This window comes from Mauremys mutica, chromosome 14 (assembly GCF_020497125.1).
Source record: "Mauremys mutica isolate MM-2020 ecotype Southern chromosome 14, ASM2049712v1, whole genome shotgun sequence".
Lineage (NCBI taxonomy): Eukaryota > Metazoa > Chordata > Testudines > Geoemydidae > Mauremys > Mauremys mutica.
Genome location: NC_059085.1, coordinates 35,904,226 through 35,930,175, shown reverse-complemented (window position 1 = coordinate 35,930,175; position 25,950 = coordinate 35,904,226). Strand labels below are relative to the sequence as shown.

Below are 25,950 nucleotides of genomic sequence, written 5' to 3'. Positions count from 1 at the left end.
AGTCTTCATCACTGACCGTTTTAAAATTGAGATTGGATTTTTTTCTAAAAGATATGCCCTAGGAGTATTTTGGGGAAATTCTATGAGCCTATGTTATACAGAAGGTGAGATTAGATGTTCACAATGGTCCCTTCTGGCATTGGAAGCTGTGCATTTGCTTTTGAAATCTAGTATCACTGGTAATATACCCATCATAAAGTATTTTATACCGAAGCTGTGCTAATTTTAAAGTGGCTATAATCACATACTCTCCAGATAAGCATGTTAAATCAGCATGCTGGCATTTACTGCTTGCTGTGCAATAGAGAAGGGTTATGACTTGGGGGGTGCCCAGGGTCTTGATTCTCGCTTAAAATGAACAGACACACAAAAAAAATAACAGTAACAAAGCAATTCCAAGCGGAGTTGCAGGTTTTTCCATTATTGGCCTGGAATGTGTGTTTAATAAAATGAAATAGAAAGGTACAGTATATAGCCCCTGGAAGTTTATAGTATGTTACCATTTGCCATCATATTGATGGATCAAAGTGACTGGATTTTACTGAGATGACTTTTTTTTTTTTAATCAGGTAAAAGTCTTGAGCTGTTTTATCCTGGAAAACCTCCAATCAGCTCTTCACCCATCTTCTGATACACAGCCATGCTGCAGAAAGGTCTGTGGGTTTTGTTTTTCAGAAGGACCAAGAATAGATGGCATAAAGGCTAGAGTAGTAGCAACAAGGGAACCTGAAACACTGATTCTAGTGTTTGAGTCTCTGCTAGCAGAGTGGTGCTGCAGATGGAACTCAGTTCTGGCAACCCCTTGGTCTTAGATGTGCCCCATAATCCTTTGTATTGGCTGTCATATCACTTTCCAGTGAACCAGAATTGCAGCTGATAGGAGTCTGGAGGACATATGGGAATTACAGTTGTCTTCCTTAATGGTAAATTGCTGGGAGGAAAGCACCAAGTTGGCCTAGGATCCCCTGTTGGCCTAGGATCACCCTGGCATAATATTTTTCACAACTCATTAGTGTTGTTACTTCTGCTTGTTTTAGGAATGTTAAGAAACAGGACAGGATCTTATTTACAAGTAGAGAAATATAAGTGCAGTTAACAAAGCGAAAGGCCTGACAGTTCAAAGCACATTTCTTATTGATCCTATATTATTTTAGCCTCTCTGATTGTCAGTGTTGAGTTTGGCCACAATGCTTGCTTTCTGTCTCTCAAGGAGAATGGCATTAGCAACCTGAGTGTATTTTGACATTTTTTAATCTTAATAGATCTTTTCCTTTTAATATGCTGAATTAAAAAACCCAAAGCTGAAATAGAAAATGATTTCTATTGGTAATGTGTTTCTGCCTCCTTAGGTCTCTGAGAGCCAACGCTGTGTAGGAGACAGCTTCATATAATGTAGACAAGACGCACTTTCATCTTGTGGGATGGTGGCTCCTTGTTAGCCAGCTTTACTATTTGATATTATTTCACTATTTGTTAGGCTAAATGCACTGGCCATTGACATTTAGAGACTGGAGTTCAAATCCAGCCTTGGCTCACTAGTAGAAAAGAGTTTGAATCTTATTTGCATCTGCAGTTTTCACACGTCACAAAAACTACTGCACAGACTGAGCATGATATTGCATCCATTAGTTAATGTTTGTGATTTGAAGTAAGTAAAGTACTATGTATAAATGCCAAGTGTTCCTTGAATACAAACAACCAATACAATATTAACACTGATATTTTGAGGATGGTGATATACAATATTTTTCTTCTATTATATTAATGTTTCTGTAAGGATAATGGTTCAAGAGACTACAGATTGCTCCCTAAAATGAATCAATGGTGTTCTTTCTGCTTCTGGTGATGATGGTAGTGGTTCAACATTTGTATGTGGTTCCTTGGTGTGCATGGCACCTTAAAACTGAGCCAATAGTCAGCTGGGAAAAATGTTAGCTGGTGATTGGGCCCAAATCAAAGTCCTGGATCTTGCTTTTTGTGGTTACCCCTTCTGTCTGTTGTAAGCTGGAACAACCCCCTGGTTCCAAGCACCTCTCATCTTTGGGATGAGGCTGTGGGTTTGATATGAGATCTAAATTCTTTGGCTTGGGGTCATCTTTAATTTTATCAGTCTGCATGAAGCAAAGTATGAAAGCCATTTGAAACTGTTGGTCATGGCAGCAGAATATGATACTCATTTCTTTGAGAAAATTTAGTACCTGTGAAAGTGAAGGTCTCTTGGAGCTGGTTAGAGGTGGTCATAGTGCTGGCGTGTTTATCCAGGCTTTTCCCAGATAACTGCCATTGCTGTTTTACCCTGACGTGCAACATTAACTATCATTCCAGTTCTGGGATCTTCTCAGTCAGAGACTATCAATTATATTGAGTTGTCGGATGGCATACAATGATGATGATGTGCATAAAATGGAGTGGAGGAAAGGGAAGGTAAAGGATGGGGTCAGATGCCCTAGAGATTTCTGGTTATAAAATGGCACCGGTGGCAGTGTGTTGACTGCCATGTGGACAGCAGGGAAGCTGTAGCCAGAGCTGATGATTATTTGTCTGCAGGATTTGTTGTATTTATTTAATATCCAGGTTAGTTCATTCAATTAGAAGACATTTAGCTGTCTGCAAACGGCTTTCCTATTGGTTTAGAAAGTGGCATTGGGACCAGCCTAGGGTATTGTGTTTTGCATTGCAGAAAGGGGAGCTGGGCTTGATTTCCCCATTGTAGGCCCTCTCCTCCTGGGTCAGCAAGCAGCAGCTGGGAATGCTAAGACACAAAAATAGAATGATTATTTTTAGATCAGCTACATAACCTCCTGTTTATAATGTTTAAGTTTCAGCTTCTGTCTGGCCTCTTTCAGGTCACTCAACCATCTCTCATTTGTTGTCTTATCCCTTCCTCTCTTAACACCTGGCCTGCCTGCTTCCTTGGGCATTTCTTAAGTGCTGGGGGGAGAAGGGATACTATTACGGGTCTCACCTTGACAAGAGCTGAGTGCACTCAATGCATTGTCAAATGAAGGCATGAAGCAGCTGGAAGGAGGTGCTCAGAACATGACACAATCAGGCTCCTACGTTCAACATTACAGAACAAATAGTGTATTGAGAAGACTGGAGTTGTTATAATGCATCCAGTGCAGCCAACAGCCAGACAGATGTTCGTTTTGATGTTTGATTCCTCACGCTGAGAATATTCATCATCATTTACTTTAGCAACATTTCCCTCAAATATGTATACACCCCTACCCCGATATAACGCGGTCGTGGGGAGTTGCATTATAGGTGAAATGCTGTTATATCAGGGTAGCATGGCAGGGCTGCAGCAGTGATTTAAAGAGTCTGGGGCTCTGGCCGCGGGGAGCCCCAGGCCCTTTAAATCGCCGGCGAGCCCTGCTGCCGCAGCCCTGGGGTAGCAGCGGCAGGGCTCCAGCGGTGATCTAAAGGGCCCTGGGCTCCCTGCAGCAGCCGGCGCCCCGGACCCTTTAAAGAGCTGGCGGAGCCCCGCTGCTACCGTGCTATATGCAAACCTGTGTTATATCAGGTCGCATTATAGCGGGGTAGAGGTGTAGGTAGCTTTCTTTTTCCCCCACAATTTTTATGTGAATTTCAGTACTGTTGACCACCTGCTTCTCAACGACACAGCAATAGACCAGGAAGAGCCTCCAATGGCAGAGAGGCAAAGAGTTTAAAAAGAAAGATTTTTGGTGAACCAGAAAATTGGACTGTGGTGGGAGGCTAGATTGCTAGAGAAATGTGTTGAAACCCTGAAATTCTAGCCAAAGTCTAGAATTTAGCCAGCTGAAAGGTCCTTTGGGAAAGTTTCACACTGTTTGCATATTAGGAAAAGTCCATTAGCACAAGAGACCGTTATAACTAAGGTCCATGGTTTCAAAGATAAGGATTTCATTGCAACAATACGAACAGTTCCAAAATACAATAGTCAGCTGGGAATACTTGAGCATTTACAAGAAAATCTTATCAGCCATTATTGTTTCGTCATAATAGTATGGGCTGCAAAAACAGAACAATCAGATTGGCTGGACCAAAATTCCCAGCAGTAAAACTCATGTAGTAGAATTCCCAGCTAGGATCTATCTAGTCTCATAAATTTCCTTTATAGCCCACCAGGGACCAGGCACCAAAAATAACAGCTGTAACATTTAAAAAATAATGTATTTAATCCATATGATGTATGTTGCTTGAAAGTACTGAAATGAATGGGACTGGGATGAGTTATGCTACCCACAGACATAGAGCTGTTGGAGTAGGGATGGCAAGTATAATACCAGTGACCTGGAGACCTTGACCATGTGTGGCAGTCTGGTTTTTACCAGTCACAATGGTGATGAGATTAATTCTGCCACAATGGAGGAAATACATTATGCCAACTATAGTGTGCTAGGGCAATAATCTGTAGGAAAGTGCAAATCTTGGTGGAGTTTGCCTGGCTTGGTAAATTTATTATACAGGTAGAAAATCCTGGCTCATGAATGGCTGAAAAGAGACATGTACTGCATCAGGAAGCTACTTTTAAAAAACACCAACAAAAAACTTAACTGAGGTTACTGATAGAATGGAACCATTTAAACTAATCAGATCCGTTGTGTAAATCAGCTGTATGCTGACAAACTCAGTTGCAGCCAATGAAAATTGTGCTCTCTTCTGAACCAAATAGCTTTTTCTGGGTATCTAATTTCATCTGTCCTTTGGAATATCATTTGCAGTGTTATAGCTGTGTTAGTCCCAGGATCTTAGAGAGACAACCTGGGTGAGATAATACTGTTTGTTGGACCAACTGCTATTGGTGAAAGACACATACTGTGTAGTTTGAAAGCTTGTCTCTTTCATCAACAGAAGTTTGTCCAATAAACAATATTACCTCACTCAGCTTCTCTCTTGGGAATTGCAGTTTAGAAGGAAAATCTCTCCCACATGTGAGCTTGGTGCTTTTCTTTCTCTATTTTAATATAATTGTTGTTACTAATATCACTTGTTTGTATTGATAATACAAGATAAAAATAGCAGTGAGGCATAAACATGCAAAATCCATCAGTTACAGGGTGGTGGACATATCTTAGATGCACTGGTTGATATTATTAATGTAGCCCCCTATTTTTTTTTGTATCAACGCAATAAAAAGTTAAATTATTGGAGAAATAAGGCAGGATTGAAAGAGGCTTTTGTAGGAAAAATGAGAAGGTCAGTTTTCATATTTAGTCTAAGAAAGTGGTGAAATGGGAACCAGAGCTGAGGTCAGGAAGGGAGAACAGTAGATTTGTGGGTTATTGGTATCTGCTAGGTAAAAAAACCTCTGGGAGTGAAGGAGGGCAACCGGACGACAAGTGCAGAGAATGTAAAAAAAGGAGGGGGCCACAAACAGCTCCTTGGGAAATGCCAAGAGAATCTACAGAACGTCTTGTAGAGAAAAACTAGGCAGAAAAGGAGAAATGGCAGGTTGATACTGTCAAAGGCCGCAGAGAATGAGTATGGAGAAGACACATTTAGATATACAAAAGAAGAGTCTGTTAGTGACTAATCACTATAGTTTGCAAGGGGGGGGTGGCGATTGGAGGATACCTTTCAATAGAGTGGCTTGATGGTCTTTTGCCATTAACTCAGTGATAATGATTCCTTGGATGAAGAAATTCCTCAGCCCCCATACTCTGTGGGTATTTAGCACAGGAGATGGTAGTTATTCCACCCATAAGACACACCCTCAAGTCCTTATGTTTTTTGTAATGTCATAAATAAAACTTATTAAATGTAATCTCAGTGGCAGAGCTCCAAACCTTTTTGCAAAGCAGCTTACATTTATGTATTTAATACAAAATTAGGAGAATTAATAGTATTAATATGTCCCTCAATGTTTGGAGTATTTACTGTGAGATACTAAACTACCAGCATTTTACATTTTCCCAGAAAATTAGTTTTAAAAATAATTCTCTAAGAAATCCTTTTGAAAGCGCCTACAGCTGGCAATACCCCAAATACAGATTTGTTAAATTATGCCACTGTTCTTTTGTTTTTCCTGAAGCTGTTTTCTTGTTTAATGCAAATCCATTTGATAACATCTTCCCAGCTTTCTGATATGTAGTGTATAAATATTTGTGTAGCATTCCATTCATTTTTGGATGTTTAATTTCAATTTCCCTCTTCTTGATTTTGTAAAATATTGGAATGTTTAAGTTATTTTTATAAATGCCATGTACAATTCTCTCTTCCTTTCCCCTCCCATTTTCTCTACATCTTTAGCAATTCTCTCCATTTGGGATTCAACTCTGGTAATTGAAATATTAGAAATGAAACCATTTTTGTGGTCATTCATCCCAACACACAAGCGTTTGGCACATACAGATACCGGTACATGTCAAAAACCAAAATGTGAGACTAAGACCCTGAGGCTCAGAGGTCTCTCTCCCACATCATGGCAACCTCCTATGGATGAAGATGGTTAGAAGCCTTCATAGCCCATCAGCACTGCAACTACATTCCATCTTATTTTTATAGCCCCCATGTAGCAAATCACTAAACAATAGTTACAATAGCAACTGTCAGTCTATTTCTCAAAGCTGGGTGCCTAAATAGCACATAACACTGGTCTACAATTTTTGAGAAGTCATCTGCTTCAGAGATTAAATGTGCTATTTATTATGTATTTTGATGTGCTGAATTCAAATATGACAATTAAAACAACTGATTGGCTACTGTTTCTAAGTTATTTAAGTTTTTACATTTTATGTCTATGTATATTGTGTAAATAGTAGAGTTTTAATCATAAATTGTAAACCTAGGTCTTTTCATGTGTTTATGGTTGCTTTACATGATAATATTTCACTTGTCCTGTTTATGTAACACTTTAAAAATCAGCAAAAGGGTTATATAAATAAAATTTATTATGAAACAAAAGGCAAAAAACTATTATGTACATAGTTTAGTCCTATTCAGTGTCTACTCGGCGCTTCTTGGCTTGTCTCTTGTATTCATTAAATGGAGCATCTCTTGTCACTGTCCAGCAATAGTCTGCAAGCATTGATGGGCTCCATTTGCCCTGATAGCGTTTCTCCATTGTTGCAATGTCCTGGTGAAATCGCTCGCCGTGCTCGTCGCTCACTGCTCCGCAGTTCGGTGGAAAAAAATCTAGATGAGAGTGCAAAAAATGTATCTTTAGTGACATGTTGCAACCAAGGCTTTTGTATGCCTTGAGGAGGTTTTCCACCAACAACCTGTAGTTGTCTGCCTTGTTGTTTCCGAGAAAATTTATTGCCACTAACTGGAAGGCTTTCCATGCCGTCTTTTCCTTGCCACACAGTGCATGGTCAAATGCATCATCTCGAAGAAGTTCACGAATCTGAGGACCAACAAAGACACCTTCCTTTATCTTAGCTTCACTTAACCTTGGAAATTTTCCATGGAGGTACTTGAAAGCTGCTTGTGTTTTGTCAATGGCCTTGACAAAGTTCTTCATCAGACCCAGCTTGATGTGTAAGGGTGGTAACAAAATCTTCCTTGATTCAACAAGTGGTGGATGCTGAACACTTTTCCTCCCAGGCTACAATGACTGTCGGAGTGGCCAATCTTTCTTGATGTAGTGGGAATCTCTTGCACGACTATCCCATTCGCAGAGAAAACAGCAGTACTTTGTGTATCCAGTCTGCAGACCAAGCAAGAGAGCAACAACCTTCAAATTGCCACAAAGCTGTGTTGCATCACATCGGGGTCACCATTTGTTGCATCACACTCGAGCAGGAACAGAGCCCAAGCAGAGAGAGAGAGAAACAGCGTGTGTGTGTATGCATATGCTTCTTTATTCATTTCCCAGCATGCTCTTATATACAAGATGGTGGCTAATTGATTAATCAAATCAACACAGCTGCAGCTGTAACCCATAGGGTAATTATCCTACACACCTGTATCCTATTTACAATTAGCTGGCCAATGAGAACAAGCCCAAGGCCAGTCCTTCACACACAACTCCCAGTATAATCAGCTCAGTATCTCACATTCTAATCCCACATCTCCCCCCTCTATTCAAAATAAAGAAGAGGGAAAGGAAAAGAGGATAAAAAACATTCACAAAACATTTCCAACTTATAACATAACACCACAATCTATCTTAGTCTTGTCCAAGAAGTTTAAATGATCATAATAAATATTATGGTGAAAAACTAAAGAACAATAATGTTTAAAACAGATAGGTGCAGGTCCTCAGCTGGTGTAAAGTAACACCAGCTGAGGATCTGCCTCAGAGCCTTCAAATAAGATCACAATACACAACCACTGAGTCACAAACCAAAAATAAAACCAACCTATATAACCATGCAATCATTAACATAACCCAACAACACTAAACAAGAACAAAACACAACAAATAAATAGTGCAAACTCTACAGGATTCCCCCCTTCCTAATACAAAAACATCCCTCAGATGTCAGGCGATCAAACTGACACTGAGGGAGGGGGGGTCCTAGAGCTTGACAACACAACAACAATTCTGGCCAGAAGACATCACAAGACAAAACAAAAAACACAAAACATAACTCTTAATAATAATTGCATGGTACACTAAATGCTATGCAACCAGCACAAAATTTCTTATAAGTGATAGAATTGTAAAAACTAAAAAACAATTGTAGCTCTGACTCTCCAATATAGCTTCTCTAACACAATTTTCAAAACAATATCTTTGAGAAGCACAAATAAAGACAGTAAACAAGTTGGACATTCTGTAGTGAATGTGTCATAAGAATAAAATCTGTAAGGCAATTTCTATAAAAGACTGATTTAAAGGCAGCTGCAAAGCAGTCTGAGTTAACTCCCAAGTCTTAAAAATTTAAAAACAAAACAAAAAACCTTTCCATTTAGCAACACTGTTCTCTTATTAAAACTGAGTTCTTATATATTTTAACATGCACTCAATGGCACAGAGATAGTGTTTTCTTTAGAAGGAAAGGCAGCTGTTCATGCTTGAAGAGAACTCCTACTAAAGTTCTGCAGCTGCCTGAGAGACCTTGATCTTCTCCACCCCCGCCTCCAGCTTGATTTCAAAGTTCCAAGCTCCTCCTTGTTTCACAGCATGGAGTCTAGAGGACTCTGGTAATTGTAGGGGAAGTAACAATCCCACATGATGATCTCCCGGGCAGTCTTAAGGATCTCAACACTTGCTGTGCTCAATGTCCTGGAAATCAACATCATTAACTGGTAAGACCTGGTCTCCCTCCTGCAGCCTGCCCCGCTCCGCGATGCATATCTTCCGCTTCCACAGCGGTTTCCATAGCAACTACTCTGCCCTTCTTTCGCGACTTATAGCCGCCCTTCTTCTTCGCGACTTATAGCCGCCGCTTATCTCTGCGACTTATAGCCGCCCTTCTTCTCTGCGACTTATAGCCGCTCTTCCCTGGGCTTAGCCTCCCTTTTAACTGCTCTGCCCTTCTTTCGCGACTTATAGCCGCCCTTCTTCTCCGCGACTTATAGCCGCCGCTTATCTCTGCGACTTATAGCCGCCCATCTTCCCTGCGACTTATAGCCGCTCTTCCCTGGGCTCCCTTTTCAGACGCCCTGCAGCTTGCCGCTGCTTCGACTCTGAGCTCAGGTGCGCCTGCTTTCTTATTGGGCTTTCTTGTGGCTCCTAGCCACGCAACACTGAGCTCAGGCACGTCTCTTTTTTCTCAGGCCATCGGCATCAATGCCGGCATTCTCCACCATTTGTTGCATCACATCAGGGTCACCATTTGTTGCATCACACTCGAGCAGGAACAGAGCCCAAGCAGAGAGAGAGAGAAACAGCGTGTGTGTGTATGCATATGCTTCTTTATTCATTTCCCAGCATGCTCTTATATACAAGATGGTGGCTAATTGATTAATCAAATCAACACAGCTGCAGCTGTAACCCATAGGGTAATTATCCTACACACCTGTATCCTATTTACAATTAGCTGGCCAATGAGAACAAGCCCAAGGCCAGTCCTTCACACACAACTCCCAGTATAATCAGCTCAGTATCTCACATTCTAATCCCACAAAGCTGCCACTGATGTTGGTCATAGTTTATGCACCTCAAAAGTTGTTTCATGTTGTCAGGTTTCCTTCATATGGACTGCATGACCAACTGGAATTGATGGCAAAACATTGCCATTATGCAGTAAAACAGCTTTAAGACTCGTCTTCGATGAATCAATGAACAGTCTCCACTCATCTGGATCGTGAACGATGTTGAGGGCTGCCATCACACCATCGATGTTGTTGCAGGCTACAAGATCACCTTCCATGAAGAATGGGACAAGATCCTTTTGACGGTCACGGAACATGGAAACCCTAACATCACCTGCCAGGAGATTCCACTGCTGTAGTCTGGAGCCCAACAGCTCTGCCTTACTCTTGGGTAGTTCCAAATCCCTGACAAGGTCATTCAGTTCACCTTGTGTTATGAGGTGTGGTTCAGAGGAGGAGGATGGGAGAAAATGTGGGTCCTGTGACATTGATGGTTCAGGACCAGAAGTTTCATCCTCTTCCTCTTCCTCATTTGACTCAAGTGAGAATGATTCTGGTGCATCAGGATCCGGCAGTCCTTCTCCGTGGGGTACTGGGCGTATAGCTGATGGAATGTTTGGATAATGCACAGTCCACTTTTTCTTCTTTGACACACCTTTCCCAACTGGAGGCACCATGCAGAAGTAAAAATGCTGATATGATCTGTTGGCTCTCTCCAAATCATTGGCACTGCAAAAGGCATAGATTTCCTTTTCCTGTTCAACCACTGGCGAAGATTTGTTGCACAAGTGTTGCAGCATATGTGTGGGGCCCACCTCTTGTCCTGATCTCCAATTTTGCAGCCAAAATAAAGGTGATAGGCTTTCTTAACCATAGTGGTTATACTGCGCTTTTGTGATGCAAAAGTCACTTCACCACAAACATAGCAGAAGTTATCTGCACTGTTCACACAAGTACGAGGCATCTCTGCTCACTTTGGCTAAACAGAAATGTGTCCCTTTGCAAAATCAAACACTGACAAATAAGAGAGCACGACACTGTATGATTTCTAGAGCTGATATAGGGCAATTTGTTCAGCAGAGTGATGTAAGCTTCGTTATGATTGCATCATCCATGACTTCTAGGAATAACATGATGCAATTCATATCATGTATGACGCAATACCAGCTTCAGATTGCATCATTCATTGTTTTGCCTAAAAAGCAAGTACTGTCCAAACCCAGTCATAGATTTATTCATAGATCCAGTCAAAGATGTATTTTAGTCATTTCTGGTTTAAATTGAGATCCCTTCCCTTTATAACTCACTTAACCTCCGCTATTCCCAAGTCAAGGGTCATATATATGGACCCAATAGCATGTCTTGAAAACTAGAGCCAATCAACAATTTTAAGCATCATTTTCGTTCTCAGTGACCCAGAATTAGTAAAGTTTGACTACATTTATTTCAGAAGCATTTTGGCTGTAGAGCAGTGTAATTTTAGGCAACCAGTTTTCAAAGGTAGGCCCACAATGACCAAGACAATTATTAGATACCATCAGTAGACAAAACCAACAAAAGCTCGTGCCTTCCCCACTCCCCCCACACTGCAAACACAACAGGCTCAATTTTCAAATTTGGGTGCAATTGTTATTTGCCTAAATTCACGTTTAGGCTCCTATATCCCAGTTTTAGACAACTTAATCAGCATCCATATTAAAGCACCTGGGCTTGAAGACTAGACTGAGGCAGGGGAAAGAGGAGGGTGTCAGTACAAGTTTTGGCACAGAGTTCAAGGGCAGCACAAACCAGACCCTTAATTTGTGCGCATGGAGGACGTGTCTCCAGATGGTTTGCTGGTAACAGTGGTGTTAAGTGTGTGCGTTCAATATCTTGTTTGCTGCTCTAGATAAAGTAAAATCTTTCCCATTTCATTGTAACATTTTATTTGCTTGACTGTTTACACGTGTTGGACCAGCTCTGGATGTAAAGACATGACAGACAATGGAACAGAAATGTTGAACAGTATGTTAGGTTCTTTTAGTTAATGTTCTACTCAGATATTTACCATCTGTGTGTACTTCTGTTTTGTTTTTTTTTAAATTCCTTGGGCACTGTGGAAAGACTCAGTTGTAAGCAACTTTGTCTCCAACGTCTCATATTGTACTATTAATGTGAATGTGGAAGCTTCTGTAGTCTTTGAACACCTACAGAATAATAAGGCTGTGTTCTCTGTGAAAAGAGGTTGGTTAACTGTTGTATTTATTAGCCAATGGGTCAAATTAATCGCTAGCTGAAATTCCCCAGGAATGCATTTGGCCCAGTGTTTCTAGTGTATAGTAGGCTATAATAGGAGACTGAAAGGGTTGAAAGTGTTGGTTTTATACTAATGTAAAATATATTTGTCTGAGTATGTGTAAGAAAGAGAGAAGTCTGTTTTATTAGTGAGTCAACTGCACAGAAAATTAGGAGCAGAGTTCAAAGAACATATTTAGGTCAAGTCAGTAGCATTTGTACTACTTGGACAAAAGCCTGCAGAGCATGTACTGTGCATAAATACAACATTATCACTTTCAGTAACATGATGCAATACTCTTATGTGCCTCACACTGAAGCTGAGCTACTGAAGTATAGAGCTGAAGCAAAAATTTAAGCTCAGGATAAAATTAAAAGTTGTGGCTTCAGGATGCAAAAATCTTTCATTTCTGAATTTAAAGCAGACGTTATCCAATCTGAGATTTAGCATTCAGGATACTGACACTTCCTTTAATCCCATTAAGGAAGATCAACTATAAAATGAACTGGAGACAGAATTGTTTTGGATTTTAAGATTTTAACAAAAATTGGGATGATCTGAAAGCCACCAGTAATTAAATTCCACGCTCCTAGTTATAGTTGCTAGCCACTTTTTGCTTGATTATTTTTCTTTTGTAAAAAGCAGGTATGTGGATGAAAGGCACTTACCTTGAATGTATGACATAGGAAGCTTCTTAGAATGATAGCTAGGTAGGCAATGTCTGTGCCATGGATCATCATGCAGATATACCAACTGCTGAACCAGAAGGCAGGTGCACAAGAAGTGCAGACAACAACTTGAGGCAGACACTTAAATGTAAATTATAATGTGTTGTGTTTAATATACGAGTCTTCAAAAGCTGTAAGGAATAGTTTGTAAACAAAATTGCATGACTGATCTGGATACATGGATAAAATCGAAAAAGTCATAAGCGTTAGGTAAGCTTTCCTGAATGGATCCTTTATCTGAGACAAAGCACTTCCCTGCAAAGTTCAACCTAATAGAACAGAAAAGGGAAGAAGAAGAGCTTATAGCAATTACCTATTGTGTCTTAAGGCCCAAGGAAACAAGTGTAGTTGTTCACAATGAGTCAAAATTCTGTTCTGTTACCTCGGACCACTTTCATGGAAGAGAATTTAGGCCAATAAATGGATTTAAGACATTTTCCAGAGTAACCTGAGTTCAGAGGCAACACACCAAATAAGTGAAAGTTGTACAAGTTTACTTGACAGCTTAAATCAACAAAATTGATTGGTGTAATACAGAGCAGAATGTGGCTAGATTCTAACACTGTTGAATTAAGTAAGAGAACCTTTTAACTAAAGGCATCTACTTACGGATTGAGATGTGTTTTTTGCAGGAACATAGATTGCTAAAAACATGAGGGCACATTAGCTTCTCCTTTGTCAAACTATGGTAACAAAATCCCTTCAGGTGCTAAGAGCCTTGATTCTCCATTGCCCTGCATTTATGTAGTCATTTGCAGCAGTGGAATGTGGTGTAGAAGTCTACCATTCTGGTTTCCTGACAATTTACACTGAGTTTTCACTGCTATAAATGGCTCCATAAGGTGCAGGTCAATGGAAAAATCAGGTCCCAAGTCTTCAGCCATGATGTCAGTAAGACAACAGGAAACATTTGCAGTATTGCCAACCTCAGGAGATCCAAAATCAGGAGTCAGGTTAAAAATATTTTATATATATATATTAGCCCCAAATTCACGAGATTAAAAAGAAGCCACTCCATCAAATCATGGGTTTTAGTATGTTTTGATTTTAATTCCCCTCTACTCATTTGCCAATGTGTGTTTGATAGTTTCAGATTGAAAAGTCAACCTTAGGGCACACAAAAATGTGTCCCTTCCTGACTGATCAGATGGAGACTCCATTTTCCCCTGAGATAGGGAAGCTGTCATCCATTTCCTTCACTTTCTCCCTTCTTAGTTTCCCACTTTCTCCCCATCTCCCTCCTCAACCTTCCTCCCTGATTTGTGGGTCTCTGACAACCCCCCCACACACAGTCTCCTGCCCAGTCAGCTGCACCTTCATCATAAATAAGACAAAGAATCATATTGTTATTTTATAATATACTGTCCAAGGGCTATAAAATGGAGCTGGAAAATGAACGATGACTGTCTAAGAAACACAAAGCACTCTCCCTGTGTAACTAGTTTTCCAATAAAGATTTGTGAGCTGCGACCATCTTTACAATATCAGCCACCTTGAAAATGGCTGGAAAATCCTTACCCAAGCAAGGCTGGCTATTCCTCAGTGCAGCAATTGTATTTATAATGCTCAGATATTTTTTCAAAAAGAATTTCGCTCACAAAGCATTGCAAAAATTGTAAATCATTCTGCTTATAATTTTGGTAACAAAGATATTGAAGTTTTTAAACATCTCTTCCTGCAGGGAGCAAGATCCCATGACTCACTATCAGTTTGCAAGAGTTGGCAGCACTGCATATTTGGATATCAGAATGTAATTAAATAAATGGAGGCTGTTAATCCAAAAACTGTAAGCTCAGACAAACCTGAGGATAAAGGAGTGCTTGTTTATATAGGTTCTTAGCCTAGAACATGACACAGAATCTGGCTTAATCCAAGTGTAAATCAGATCACAATGTGGCTTCCCGCATCTCCTCTGATTTAAAGAGCAACCTTAGCAACCTAGGTGATGAAAGTACAAAGTGAGTGTCTATTTTTATTTATAATACATCTTACTGCAATATCCAGCAGCCCCAGTTGGGACTGGAGTGTCATTGTGTACTCCTGAAGGTATTCTGTGCCACTGCACACATGCAGAATTCATATCCCCTGCAGATTTTTTTTTCTTTGCAAAATATAGATTCTGCTGGAGAGGTGCTGCAATTGCACCTTTCTCCCACCAGGGGTTGCTGTGGCACCTGAAGAGAGGGCAGCCAGCTGGCAGAGAGGTAGGGGGAGAGGCTGCATTCCTCACGGTGGGGCCAGGTGAGGAGGCACAGGACGGACAGAACAGAGGACACAGGGCCGCTGAGGGTCACAGAAAGGCTAGTAGGGAGGACAGACTGGGGTGCAGGCTCAGGAGCTAGTAGGGTGACAGCATTGAGTCAGGGGCTGAATGAGACAGGGGCTGCAGGGCCACATAGGAAAGGGGGCAGATGTACTTGACAATAGGGGAGGCTAGGTGGTGAACCAGGCTCTGCCTGGGGGAGGCTCCCCAACTCCCTAACAATCCTTCCGCTCCCCCCCAGAATCCCCTGTTCCATACTGTTATGCTACCCACTGACATAGAGCTGTTGGAGTAGGGGTGGCACGTATAATACCAGTGACCTGGAGACCTTCACCATGTGTAGCAGTCTGGTTTTTACCAGTTACAATGGTGATGAGATTAATTCTGGTGCCACAATGGAGGAAATACATTATGACAACTATAGTGTGCTAGGGCAATAATCTGTAGCAATAATCTGAGCATAACTCAGCTCCTCTGCAGGGCCGGCTCTAGGTTTTTTGCTGCCCCAAGGAAAAAAAATGTTTGGCTGCCCCCCCACCCCAGCCCTGGGCTTCCCCCCCCTCACCTCTCTGCCGCTCCAGACCTGGGCTCTCACCCCTCACAGGTGCCCTCCTCCACCTGTACCCCTGCTGCCCCAGCAGTGAGCTCTCCCCCCACACCGCCTGCCACCCCAACCCTGGGCTCCCCCCCACCAGTGCTGACTCTGCCAGCTCCCCCCTCACCTCCAGCCAGTCCGGCGCTGGCAGGGTCGGGGTAAGCAGCAAGGCTCCTGGGCCGCGCCTCAGCCCAGAGTCCCTCCAGGACCAGCCAGGACTCAGGAGAGCAGAACCGGGAGACCGCCCCAGCAGGGGGCTGAGGAGTCGGGGCAGGGTAGCCTCAGAAGGAATCTATTTGTCAAAAATTTTTCCTAAGTCTTAGTTTTTGTCTGAATTGTTACAGACAAATACGCTGACAGGTATTTTGAAATTACCAAAAATAACTGAAACGAGCATGATTATGTGGTGTCATTTTGACAAATAAAATATACCGAATTTTAAAATAGCGTTCAGAATTTTTAATTTTTTAGCACAGAATTCCCCCAGAAGTAATTGTGCCAGGCACTATATGAACACAAGAGAAAACCTAGTTCTTGACCAAAGAGTTTTCAAACCACTTAGACACCTTTTGCAGCTTCTCAGGGAGTCTTGCTGACTCTTTCTTTAGTATGGGATGATTGGAAGAAGTCAGAGCAAATGGCTGAGAGAAAACGTAGCTGGCTCCTTACATTCTTTTGGGAATGAATGAATACCTGGATTAATTCAATGAGCACTGTTCCTTTTCTGGGTGAAGTTTGACGTAATGGAGCATTTAGCGTAAAAGCCAACAGTGTAAGAGACGGAGAGATAACCTAAACAGATTGAGGCAAAAAAAAGTTTCTCACTTGGAAATCAGATTTTAAACCTAACAATCTCAAGTGGATTAAATCCTCAAGTAGACTAAACTGATGCTGGTGAAACTGGGCCAGTCAGTCATTGGAAAAGCTGTTCTCACTGGCCTCATTACACATTTTACATTGGTGCAGGTGGACACGGAGGCCTTTCTAGTCTTCCATGTTGCTTGAAAGAGAGTGAAGCCTAACCTCCACTCAGCTCTCTTTTTGCCAGGCAATTGATTCTTCTATCCTTATTGATGCTGAGTAGTACTTCAGTGTGTAAGAAGTATAAATAGTCCAAACACCTCCCCCCCCCCAATAAACCAAGACACAGTTAATTCCCTGCAGATGACCCATGGAAGAGGTTGAAGAAAGATTAGCTGAAAGCTCATCTGTAGTGTGAATGTATTGTAGGTTTCTAAAACGTATCTGTCTTGTATTGACATAAGGAAATTTAAAAAAAAATCTTGCTGTGCCATTATGTAAAACAGGAATAATATTTCACATTTAATTAAATATGACAAAACTTGGGTTCAGAATCAATAGCTACAAAGTTACGAAGGGCCCGACTCTGCCACCCTTACTTACGCTGAGTAGCACCTAGTCCAGCGTTTCAGGAGGTAACACTTAAAAGCGTAATTAACTGAGTCTTTGCAACAAAAGCATGGGGACTGCTATGTATCATAAACTAGAGGGAGATGAAACTGAGAGGAGTGTAAATTCAGAAGAATTCCACTGATTATAGTGGAGTCACTCTGGATTCATATTGGTATAAGTGAGATCTTTCAGGATGTATACCCTGAAGGATGTTGCAGAAATAAACTGGTGTAAAAGCATTAAGCTTACAATAGGATACTAATAATATAGTAAGGATTGAAATGAAATTACACACTTTAGCTAACCAAGATGATCTCAGAAGGGGTTCACATATACAGATAGTGTTTGAACCACTTTAAATTCACAGATATAGTTGATAAAGGAGTCATGAAAGCATGACTATACTAAAAATGAACCTGAAACAAAATGCTGATAAGTTGAGGAATGTACTAAAGAGAGAAATTGGCAGAGATAGGAACATAATTGAACTAACATAGGAGAATATATAAAAACAAACCCTGGACAGCTATTAGGATCAAATAGAAATCACTTGGATAGAACAAGAGAAATGCAGACCAGGACTATATAAGAATGCTTTAGGGAGAATAAATAATATAGCTCTTGTAAAGTTATTCAAATAACCTACACCTACTAACTAAAGCTGTTTACCTACACCGCAAGGACTTGAGAAAGATTTTCAAAAGGCACAAACAGGAATTAGATTTAAGTCGAGAGTTGGGCACCTATCCCCTTGAGCTGCAAACCAGGTAATAATAAACCATCATCCTTGCTTCACACTGAGAAGAATTGATCAAAGATAAATGTTATTTTGTAGGGTTGCCACAAACTCCATTTAGAGTTGAGGGACCAACGGAATTTGCACTCTCTAGGTTCTCATCTTTAAATCTGATTTTCTTGACTGGACTCTAGTTACAAAAGAAGTTAACTCCAAATGACTAGTGACAAGAGCAGCATTCCACAGACTCTGGTGTGTGCTTCCAGGGCTGAGCCCTGCTGTTCTGAAGGACAATCTTTGTGGGAGGCAGGCTCAGGGAGAAGAGTATCCACACAGGTGTTTATAGAAGGGTCCCTTCTTTTCCCACCTCTGAACATGGTGATGCCGGTATATTAAGAGCTACAATCCCAGTCCTGCAAAGAGAATGGCATGCCTGAACCCCTGAGGGTTAACAGAGCCTGCATGGTTCTCTTTGCAGAACTGGTGACCAAGAAACCACCAGGTCAAAGATGCTACAAAAAAGCATCAGCTTTGAGCAGGTTATCATCATCCAAACAGATCAAGAGGAAGACCAATGGCAAACAAGCAAGAGTGTCATCAGAAAGAAGAATGGTATCTGATAATGCAGAATCGTAGGGCCAGATTGCCATCACCCACAAAAGAAAACATGGGGAAAAGGAAATGCTGCAAGGTTTGCCTCTCAGAGCTTCCCATTGAGGGGGTGGGACTTGTCCCACTGCAGAATGAGCAAGGACGTTAGTGTGTAAGATTCCCTGTGATTTCTCTAAACCGTGCGGCCATCTGCCAAGGCTCTCTATGTGGAAGACCTGCACCCCCATTTTTCTCTCTTCCTCCCTGCAGTGGAGATATTCTGGCAGGGTTAACCCCAGTATCTCTGCAAATGGGTTTCACAACAGTGGAGGACTGGATGGCAAAAGCAGTATGGCCTCAGGCTCTCATGACTTTCCAGCAGATTTTGTGCTGGATCCAAGGAACTATGATTTTACACACTGTTCCTTTGCTCCTTTCCCCACACCTGGCTCCCCAACCCTGTTGAGGGCTCTCTTGAGGTAAGGGGCAATCTCCCCATTCTGCATGGTGAGAGGGAGATGTACACACAGAGGGTATTCTCCGCACATGGATCTGAGGTTGGGGGAGGAGATAATCCAGCACACAAGTTTACAGACAGAAAAATCCTATACGCTCCCCTAGTCCATTTCCCAGTGGTCCGGACAGGATTATTCTCTATAGCACACACAGTTGTGGTGCAGTCTAGTTACACTGACCCTTTACTGCTTGTTTGTTGCCTCACACTCCATCAGTGCCTAGGCAGAATTTGCATGCTCAGCTATTTGAACACACCAGGTGCAAACAGTCTGCTGGTTTCAATGGGATATTTATAGAAGACAGTAACACAGCAACATACACAAGGTGCAGCAAAAGGAGCTAGTAACTGCACCTACTTTTAAAATTCAGCCATGCAAAATTCCACTTGCTTTCTCACCTGGGGTAACATCTCTTGATGGGGGCCAAGGAAAATATCTTGTATTATCCACCTACCCCAGTCTTCTTCCTCACTATTAGAGGCAATGCCAGAGATTGTACCTGTTAGGCACCCCTGTGCAGAACGGGTGAGCATCTCGCTTGTCCCGGATGTTCCTACCTGGCTGTAGATGTTGCTATAGCACTGGTTGGGAGCACAGGGTGAGGTGCTCTGGCTGTTTATTTTAGGGAGGTGGCTCCCCAGCTTCTAGGCATGACTGAAAAAGGCAAACAAAATAATCCTGCAGTTTACTAAGCAGTCCTGGCTCATCCCAGTGTTTCTCACAAGGCAAAAGGTAAATAGTCTTTGGGTAGGGGTCTGAGAGGTCTAGGCTGAGGGACCCAGGATTCAAAAGGGGAAGATAGTCCCACTACCTCACCATAGGGTCCAGGCAACAGAGGTTTGTAAAGAGGGCTGGATTAACCTTTTGTGGGCCCCCCTAGGGGCAATGGAGCATGGGTGGAGAGGTCGGTCCCCAGAGCGAGGGGTCAGCCGGTGGCAATGGGGCATGGCATGGTGGGGGTGGCCTGCCTAGCCCTGTGCTGCCAGCATGCCACTTCCTCTCAGGGGCAGGCCCATGCCACTATGCCCACTTGCCTGGAGGGGCCAGCCAAGCCCCACACACTGCCCCCCCCGCCCCACTGGCTGAGACTGGCCAGGCTTCTGCACCAGTTCCAGGTGGCTCAGCTCCGGGGAGACGGGCAGGGGGCAAAGAGGAGCCGGTGGGTGGGGCCAGGGGCAGGGGCGGCTCTAGACATTTCGCCGCCCCAAGCACGGCGGCAAGCCACGGGAGGCGCTCTGCCGGTCACCGGTCCCGCGGCTCCGGTGGACCTCCCACAGGCGTGCCTGCGGAGGGTCCGCTGGTCCCGTGGCTCCACCGCAGCCGCGTGGGACCAGCGGACTCTCCACAGGCACGCCTGCGGGACGTCCACCGGAGCCTCCTGCCGCCCTCCCGGAAACCGGAAGAGCGCCCCCCACGGCATGCCGCCCCAAGCACGCACTTGGCGTGCTGGGGTCTGGAGTCGGCCCTGGCCAGGGGGCAGAGAGGCGCCCTCGGTCAGCCGGCAGGCAGACCAAGAGGAGCAAGTGGTGGGTGGGGGAGCAAACGGGCTGGCAGAGTCTTGGGGCGCAGTGCAAGCGGAGCAGGCCGGGGTCCCTTCTGAGCATGAGCCCGGCTCCATGGCGCCACTGGTGCCATTGTAAACCCGGTACTGCCTGTAAATAGCTCTAGCTGAGTGCCACTTTGCTCTGAGCAGGGATCCTCCCTTTTAAGCACCCATCCATCTCCAGGCTTGCTAGGTCTCACTGGTGTGCTGGGATGGGGCTAATTGTGCCCAAAGGAGCTCTTTAACCCTTTCCTGACTGGGATGGGGCACTGCCCCACCATAGGCAGGTAACTAGATATTGGTGCGTTTGCCAGTACTCTTCATGGTGATGTTGCAAGGCAACTTTAAAACAGCTTATTTCTCATTTCAAAAAATGCTTGTGGTTTTGTGTGAGGGGCTTCAAGTTTGTCAGCTTTGGTGGGGTTTGTGGCTAATTAGCATTTGGTGCCAGAGGTGCCTAGGGTTTTAAATAGGCACTCCTTTTTATATCTATACAAAAAGAAATAATTCAAAACAAGCTCAAACTCATGCACAAACTCCTTACCATATTATATGTATTTTGAAGCTTGGAATGAGAACCCAGACATGATTCAAAAAGCTGCTGCTCTGGTGTCTACTCCAGTTTAATCTTTTTCAATCCTTTCTAAATGGGACTATAATCAAAACGAACATATGCAACCCTAATAAAAACATTGCTTCTGATATTTTAACTCTGATTACTATACATCAACAAGGAAGGAAATGCAGTGTACACTATATACGTGTAGTGATAATTATGAGGAACAACCTTTTATTACAAGGGGGTGGGGGGACAGGGAAGACTTCCTATAGCCATGAAAATGATGCTCAGGTAGATTTTTAGGTATCTGCCAATAAGCCCCCCGAAACATTAAATTTTGTGCATTATCTAGAGTTACTCTCCTTATTCTTGATTCCTTTTCTGGAATCATAGGACTGGAAGGGACCGCAAGAGGTCATCTAGTCCAGTCCCCTGCACTCATGGTAGAACTAAGTATTATCTAGACCATCCCAGACAGGTGTTTGTGGAATCTCTGTCACTGGAGATTTTTAAGAGCAACCCCCCAGGCAATTTATTCCAATGCCTAACCATCTCAATAGTTAGGAAGTTTTTCCTAAAGTCCAACCTAAGCCTCCCTTGCTGCAATTTAAGCCCATTGCTTCCTGTCCTATCCTCAGAGGTTAAGAACAATTTTTCTCCCTCCTCCTTGTAAAAAACTTTTACATACTTGAAAACTGTTATTATGTCCCCTCTCAGTCTTCTCTTCTCCAGACTAAACCAACCCAATTTTTTCCAATCTTCCCTCATAGGTCTCTCTAGGCCTTTAATCATTTTTGATGCTCTTCTCTGGACTTTCTCCGGTTTGTCCACATCTTTCCTGAAATGTGGCGCCCAGAACTGGACACAATACTCCAGTTGAGGCCTAATCAGCGTGGAGTGGAGTGGAAGAATTACTTCTTGTGTCTTGCTTACAATACTCCTGCTAATACATCCCAGAATTATGTTCCTTTTTTTGGCAACAGTGTTCCGCTATTGATTCATATTTAGCTTGTGGTCCATTATAACCCCCAGATCCCTTTCAGCAGTACTCCTTCCTAGGCAGTCATTTCCCATTTTGTATGTGGGCAACTGATTGTTCCGTCCTAAATGTAATACCGGGTACTTTGCATTTGTCCTGATTGAATTTCATCCTATTTACTTCAGACCATTTTTCCAGATCATTTTGAATTATAATCCTATCCTCCAAAGCAACCCCTCCCAGCTTGGTATTGTCCACAACTTTATTAAATGCAATCTCTATGCCATTATCTAAATTATTGATGAAAATAGTGAACAGAACTGGACCCAGAACTGATCCCTGCAGGACCCCACTCGTTCTGCCCTTCCACCATGATTGTGAGCCACTGATAACTACTCTCTGAGAACAGTTTTCCAACCAGTTATGCACCCACCTTATAATAGCTCCATCTAGGTTGCATTTCCCTAGTTTGTTTATGAGAAGGTCATGCGAGACAGTATCAAAAGCTTTACTAAAGTCATGTGTACTGCTTCCCCCCATCCACAAGGCTATCAAAGCTATCAGGTTAGTTTGACATGATTTGTTCTTGACAAATCCATGTGGACTGTTACTTATCACCTTATTATCTTCTAGGTGTGTGCAAAATGATTGCTTTATTATTTGCTCCATTATCTTTCTGGGTACAGAAGTTAAGCTGACTGGTCTGTAATTCCCCTTGTTGTCCTTATTTCCCTTTTTATAGATTGGCGCTATATTTGCCCTTTTCCAGTCTCTCCCGTCTTCCATGACTTTTCAGAGATAATCGCGAATGGCTCAGATGTCTCCGCAGTCAGCTCCTCGAGTATTCTAGGATGCAATTCATCAGGCCCTGGTGACTTGAAGACATCTAACTTGTCTAAGTTATTTTTAGCTTGTTCTTTCCCTATTTTAGCCTCTGATCCTACCTCATTTTCACTGGCATTCACTATGTTAGACGTCCGATTACCACCAACCTTCTTGGTGAAAACAGAAACAAAGAAATCATTTCCACATTTTCTGTTGTTTTCCCCTCCACCCCCATTGTGTAATGGGCCTATCCTGTCCTTGGTTTTCCTCTTGCTTCTAATGTATTTGTAGAACGTTTTCTTGTTACCCTTTATGTCTCTAGCTAGTTTGATCTCGTTTTGTGCCTTGGCCTTCCTAATTTTGTTTCAACATACTTGTGTTATTTGTTTATATTCATCTTTTGTAATTTGACCTAGTTTCCACTTTTCTTGATTTTTAGGTCATTGAAGATCTCCTGGTTAAGCCAGGGTGGTCTCTTGCCGTACTTCCTATCTTTCCTATGCAGTGGGATAGTTTGTTCTTGTGCCCTTAATAATGTCTCTTTGAAAAACTGCCAACTGTCTTCAAATGCTTGCCATGGGATCTTACCTACCAACTCCCTGAGTTTGCAAAAGTCCGCCTTCTTGAAATCCATTTTCTTTATTTTGCTGTTCTCCTTCCTACCATTCCTTAGGATCATGAACTCTATCATTTCATGATCACTTTCACCCAATCTGCCTTCCACTTTCAAAAATCTCAACCAGCTCCTCTCTATTTGTCAAAATTAAATCTAGAACAGCCTCTCTCCTAGTAGATTTCTCCACCTTCTGAAATAAAAAAAAAGTCTCCAATACATTCCAAGAACTTGTTGGATAATCTGTGCCCTGCTGTGTTATTTTCCCAACAGATGTCTGGATAGTTGAAGTCCTCCATTACCACCAAATCCTGTGCTTTGGATGATTTTGTTAGTTATTTTAAAAAAGCCTCATCCATCTCTTCTTCCTGGTTAGGTGCTCTATAGTAGACCCCTACCATGACATCACCCTTGGTTTTTTTACCCTTTTTATCTTTACCCAGAGACTTCTGATCTGCTGAGGTTCATACTTTGCAGTATCATTAGTGCCCACATGGATGAATAGCATGGGGTAGTAGTCAGAGGGCCGGATGATCCTTGACAATCCCTCCATAACATCTTATATAGGGGCCCCTGGCAGGCAACATACCTCTTGGGAGTCATGTCAGGGCAACAGATGGATGCCTCCATCCCCCTCAGAAGAGAGTCACCAACCACCACAACCCTAGGTTTCTTCCTGGGAGTGGTGGCTGCGATCCTCTCAGCCTTGGGGGTACATGGCTTCTCCTCTTCCACCTTTGGGGGTGATTCCTCATCACTCATTGCCAGGGCAGCATAATGGTTTTCCATCACCATGGTGGATGGGTTGGGAGTAGGGGTGGAGCACTGCCTGCTGCCAGAAGTAACCAGCAGCCAGTGTCCTCCCTGTGATAGAGCCATATCCTCCTCCCCTGGTGGTGTGACAGCAATTCTCTCTAGCTGGATAGCGTCCTCAGCCTTGGATGTCTCCATATGAATACTCTTGAGGAATTCCTCGTGGGCTTGGATGCGCCTCAGCCTAGCCACCTCCTCCTGTAGCTCTCTCACCTGCTTCCTGAGAGATTCCCCCAGCAGGCACCTTTCACACTAGATGGTCCTCCCAGCCTGGCTTTCTGTGAGTGGGAAATGCAGTCCGCAGTCTCTACAAGTCCACACCAGGATCTGGGTAGAGGCATCCGTGGTTAGGTTGTCTGTCTGGATGCAGGCACAGGTGGAGGAGACAGGAGCAGCGTTGGCACTGGCCATGCAGCCCTTCCTAACCATAGTGATTATATTATGACTCCCTCCCTCAAACTCCCCTGTTTGCTAGCTCCCATTGGTTGCTAAGCCTCTGAGTTTTAAGGCCTTCTCTCCTAGGTCAGCCCTACCCCCTCATTAATCACACAAGGGGAGGGTAATCAAAGGCAGATTGAGGCTGATCAAAGATGATCGAGGATGATCCAGGAAACAAAAGCAAACAGTCCCCAGACACACAATCCCAACTGACGCTGTAGCTGAAGATAACCTGAAAGAGAAAGAAAAACCACAAACAGCCAAACAAACTCACTCACTCCAAGACTAGTACTCTCACATTGCTCGTTCAGCAGGGGGATCTCCTTCTCCCCCTCTCAGACTCCCCTGTTTGCGGTCCCCTGTTCGTTAGCTACACCAGATCTCCACTCTCTCTGGATATCTTCCACTTCTGCTTTTCCTGACCTGTGGGGTCAGCTTATCAAACTGTGCCTGTCAGCTGCAGGTTTCCATAGAGACTATCTAAGGTGTGGTTTACAGGTGCTTCTATTGCTACTTATAAGCCTCTAGAAATGTCAAAGGAAGGTAAGAAGTAGCTGGTACTTGTGGGATGCATAATAGGAAGTCTCCTCCTGCTGCTACTTCGATGTTTGAAACATTCCGTTTTTAAAAATCATATGCCACTTACGGTTATGGGTTTCCAGTGAGGATCTCTGGGCCTGTGTCACCCATTTTGTTTTCTAAGGAGCCAGTCTGTAGCCCTTGTGGTGTTGAGGATTCTTTCCCCTGCCCCACCCTGTTGCATCCTTTGCTATACTTCAAGACAAAGGAGACTGGGGGCCCTTTAGATCCAATGAGCCCAGTTTGCCTGGCAGCCAGAGGTTGCAGTTTTAATTGTGGTGGGGTTACTGCCTCTCCTCACTATGTATGTGTATATACTCTCACACGTTCCACACGCTCATTACAATTTTCAGGATAGATGTTTGGAATATAATGTTATTGGGTTTTTTTTTAAACAATAGGGTAAAGTAATATGATTTCTTTTCTTAGGTGAAGGAGATGACTTGATGATCTAAACACCAGGGGACTAATCTTTGGAAACCCGCTGCTGTCTTTAGGAATTAAAGATTCAAT

The 25,950-nt window shown here is 42.9% G+C and overlaps 1 long non-coding RNA gene across 1 annotated transcript in view; it reads left to right on the top strand.

The window, feature by feature from the left end:
* Nucleotides 1–567: 567 nt before the first annotated feature.
* The window catches only part of LOC123349143, a 208,156-nt gene continuing 182,773 nt past the window's right edge, over nt 568–25,950 (top strand). Inside the window, exon 1 of the long non-coding RNA XR_006573394.1 lies at nt 568–653. This is a non-coding gene — a long non-coding RNA (uncharacterized LOC123349143). The remainder of the gene's footprint in view (nt 654–25,950) is intronic.